General features: G+C 45.4%; 1 non-coding gene across 1 annotated transcript; it reads left to right on the top strand.

The window, feature by feature from the left end:
- Positions 1–3,584: 3,584 nt before the first annotated feature.
- Positions 3,585–3,657, top strand: trnav-cac (transfer RNA valine (anticodon CAC)). Its single transcript has one exon. It is a non-coding gene; the product is annotated as a tRNA-Val (tRNA).
- The last annotated feature ends 753 nt before the right edge of the window (positions 3,658–4,410 follow it).

The following is a 4,410-nucleotide window of genomic DNA, read 5'->3' as shown; positions in this document are numbered from 1 at the left end:
GTTTAATGACAGGAGACAGTGGTGGAGGAGGAACTTGTGTGTGTTTCTGTGTTTAAATGCTTAATGACAGGAGACAGGGTGGTGCTGGAAATATGTGTGTATGTTTCTGTATGTATCGGTTTAATTGCAGGACATGGTGGTGGAGGAGGCTGGTGTGTGTGTGTTTCTGCGTAAATCTATTTATAGGCAAGACACAGTGTGGTAGTGGAGGGTAGAATGTCTGTGTTTCTGTGTCTATGTGCTTACTTGCAGGAGACAGGATGGCGGTGGAGGGTTGTGTATGTATGAGTGTTTCTTTGTATATCTGTTTAATGGCAGGAGACAGGGTGGTGACCGAGAGTTGTGAGTGTTTGTTCCTGTGTATATCTTTTTAATGGCAGGAGACAGGGTGGTGGCCAAGAGTTGCGTGTGTTTGTTTCTGTGTATATCTGTTTAATGGCAGGAGACAGGGAGTTGGTCGAGGGTTGTGTGTGTGCATTTTTGTGAATATCCACTCAATGGCAGGAGACAGGGTGGTGATGGAGGGATGTGTGTGTGTTTCTGTCTATATCTGTTTAATGGCAGGAGACGGGGTGGTCGTAGAGGGTTGTGCATGTGTGTGTTTCTGTGTATATCTATTTAATTGCTGTGGACAGGGTGGTGGTGGAGAGATGTGTCTGTGTTTCAGTGCATATCTGTTTAATGACAGGAGACAAGGTGGTGGTAGGGCGATGTATGGGTCTGTGTTTCTGTGTATATCCGTTTAATGGCAAGAGACAAGGTGGTGGTGGAGGGGGTATGTGCGTGTTTCTGAGTATGTCTGTTTAATTGCAGGAGACAGGGTGTTGGTAGAACGTGGTGTATGCGTGTTTCTCTGTATATCTGAAAAATCGTAGGAGACAGGGTGGTGATGGAAGTTTGTGTGTGTTTGTGTTCCTGTGTATATCTGTTTAATGAAAGGAGACATGGTGGTGGTGGAGGGTTGCTGTATGTTTCTGTAAATTTCTGTTTAATATCAGCAGACAGCGTGGTGGTGGAGGATGGTGAGTGTGTGTTTCTGTGTATACCTGCTCAATGACAGGAGACAAATTGGGTGTCAAGGATTGTGTGTGCGTGTGTGTGTGTGTTCCTGTGTATGTCTGTTTAGTTGCAGGAGACAGCGTGGAGATGAAGGATTGTGTGTGTGTTTCTGTGTATGTCTATTTAATGGCAAGAGACAGGGGGATGGTGTCGAGATGTGTGTGTGTTTCTTTTTATACCTGTTTAATTGTCGGTGAGTGTGGGATGGTAGACCATTGTGTGTGTGAGTGTTTGTGCGTGTGTTTCTGTGTAGATCTGTGTAATGGCAGGAGACAGTGTGGTCGTGAATGATTGTGTGTGTGTGTGTGTTTCTGTTATATTTGTTTAATGGCAGGAGACAGAAAGGTGTTTTAGAGATTTGTGTGTGTTTCTGTGTATAATATGCTTATTGTTCGGAGGCAAAGTGTTGGTGCAGGGTTGTGTGTTTCTGTGTATATCTGCTTGATATCGTGAGACAACGTGGCGGTGGAGACTTGTGTTTTGTGTTTTAGTGTATATCTGATTAGTGGCAAGAAACAGGGTTTTGGTGGAGAGTTGTGTGTGTTTCTGTGTATATCTACTTAATGGAAGGGGACAGTGTGATGATGGAGGGTTGTGTGTGTTTCTGCATATATCTGCTTATTGGCAAGAGACAGGGTAGTGGTGGAAGGTTGTGTGCTGGTGTTTCTGTCAATAACAGTTTAATAACAGGAGGCAGGTATTGGTGCAGGTTGGTGTGCATGTTTTTTATGCATTTTACGTGAACCGTACAATTTGCTGCAGAGAAATTCACACATGGACACGAGCCACATTGATAATAACTGAGTTGGAAACGTTTTGGAACTGAGTTGGAAGAGGGTCTTTTCTTTAACGTTTTCAAGATGTCAATTACGCTGAACAGCAACGCGTTATTGGAAACAGAAAGGTGAAAGGAAGAATGGCTTCAACTTTCAGTGCTGAATACTACTGAGCCGCAGGAGGGGAGACTGCGGCTTGTTTCTGTAGTGTAGCGGTCATCACGTTCGCTTGAAGCGCGGAACGTCCCGAGTTCGAAAGTGGGCAGAAGTTGCTTTGTTCTACAACGGCAACAAAGCAAGAATCCGAATTGCAATAATGTCAAGCAGCTGATGGTAATTTGACCCGATCATATATTCTCACGCACTCAGAGATACATTTGTAGCTGAATCCAGTCTGAGAAGATAGACTCAGCTTACCATTGATTTTTGTCTGGATTGATGGGCTGTCATTATCTGCTGAGAAATTGATATTGTAGACGGGCACATCCCAGCAGCTGTGCGAGTCGGAGAGGGATCATCGAAATGGGGCGCTGGGCGCGTTGGTTGTGTGGCCGAGCGGTCTAAGGCAAATGATTCAGACTCCAAGTCTCGGCAGAGGCGTGGGTTCGAATCCCACCGCTGCGATTTCCTCTGAACAGCTCCATCGGCACAGCTTGTGAAAAAGCTGTTTCGATACCTGCTACATTTCTGTTTAAAACACAATAAAAATGGGTTTGCTTCCCGGGGAATTGACTGCGGTGTGGGAAAGTGCCGAATTTTCCAAAGTGTCTGTGCTGTCGTGATCGTGTTCACCTCCCGCGGGGAAAATCGCAAGCAGCTCGACTGTTGCTTTCTGTTCCAGGCAAGTTGAACTTTTACTGGAACCAAATGGAGACTGTTATTTCATCGCTGGTGCGAAACAGAGTCCTACGGTGACTCGACTCGCCGTCATTCGGTTTTCTGGCCAATGAGAAAATCGTTCCAATCTATTTCGATGTCATATGTTATTGAATTTCTCCCACTTTCTTCATTTCCGTCCTGGAGACATCGGAAGAGAAAGGTAATCTAATCGAGACTGCGATTGGTGAAATTCACTTTTTATGGCACATTCTTATTATGTTCTTTCTTTGTCGCTTTGCAGCATTGTCTGGGAAGTGGTGGTGCACTCAGGCTCCAGTATGTTGGAAAGAGTAGTTTGGAATTGCCCTATTGTTAGTTGTCTGATGACTTTATGGCTCATGCCCCCGGACTGTCTCACATTTAGCATTCATGCTCGCTGTGTCTGAAAATGCATTTGGTTTTCCAGTTTTGTTTGTGTTCCGTGTTAAATGCTTTCTATTTTGCGATTCGCTCAATACATTACGAATTAACAGGGCTTCTGAGGTAACTTCCAGCTGCAAAAATGCTCAACTGAGAATCTGGGAAACTTTAACGGAGTATGGTCAGTCTGAGCAAAAGTAAGGATGTCGTTCGTTTCTGCAGTGTTTCACAATACTACCTTTCCCGTGAGCAGTCGAACAGACTAAATGATTTTGCGACGGTAAGCTCCGCAAAAACGTAATTCTTTAAAGCAGGTGTGAGCAACACAACGTTATTGGGGTACACCACGTGGAAACAGATACTTCGGTGTATCACGTCCATGCTCAGCACATAGCCAAATTTAAACAAGTCCCCATTCAACAACGAGCTCATGGAAACAGAAAGGTGAAAGGTAGAATGGCTTCAGGTTTCAGTGATGCCACTGAGCCCCAGCAGGGACGGCAGATGCCTGTTCCTGTAGTGTAGTGGTCATCACGTTCGCCTCACGCGCGAAAGGTCCCCAGTTCGAAACTGGGCAGAAACAGCTTTGTCCTTCGACTGCAGCCTTTTTTCATGGACAAGAACTGAGCTTACTTGCTTGCTTTCCCATCTGCAAACCTGCCTTCGAGTTTGCTTAAACAAATCTGCTCTCGTAGTGAAATGCAATGCAGTTCCATTTACTAACAGTGCAAAGCATTGTAAAGTTTTTCTCCAACCTGGTTCTGATCATATGCAATTCTGTTTGAGAGTGTAGTTACCCCCTTCTGATCCTTCCACGAAAAGCATTACCGCATTTGCATTCCTTGCGCAGCGGCCCGGTTCAAAGACAGGGAAGAAGCCGATGCGCTGGTGTCACAATGCACCACGGATTCCTGAACTAATCTGTCTGTCAAATGTATCCCAAAGTCGTCTCTGAAAGACCTCATTTGGAAGGTGTCTGTCGTTATTCAACGTGCGAGAATTGGCACCAGAGATCCTGAATCATGTTTTGGAGCAGTTCGCAGGTTGGTGGCTTATTCAATCAGCAACAGCAATGAAAGAAATTACACTCTCAGAGGAACCTCTGGACCTGTGCTTTCATAGCGTCGCTAGTATTAAGGTGCGCCCCGAGACCTAAGCCACATTGGAACTGAAACGGAGGAATCGACAGAGAGACTACAGAATGACATCGCATCCATCTGGTTTTCTTGAAATCACTGACGAGCAGGAAAATGTAAACGGGAGGGCGACTGGGGAAGTGTGGCAGTTGCAGCTCTGGAGAAACTCCTTCTTTGTGACTCACTCAGCAACCAGACAC

This window comes from Chiloscyllium punctatum, chromosome 52 (genome assembly GCF_047496795.1).
Source record: "Chiloscyllium punctatum isolate Juve2018m chromosome 52, sChiPun1.3, whole genome shotgun sequence".
Taxonomy (NCBI): domain Eukaryota; kingdom Metazoa; phylum Chordata; class Chondrichthyes; order Orectolobiformes; family Hemiscylliidae; genus Chiloscyllium; species Chiloscyllium punctatum.
Note: the sequence above shows the minus strand (reverse complement) of the source record. Positions and strands in the feature narration are given on the sequence as shown.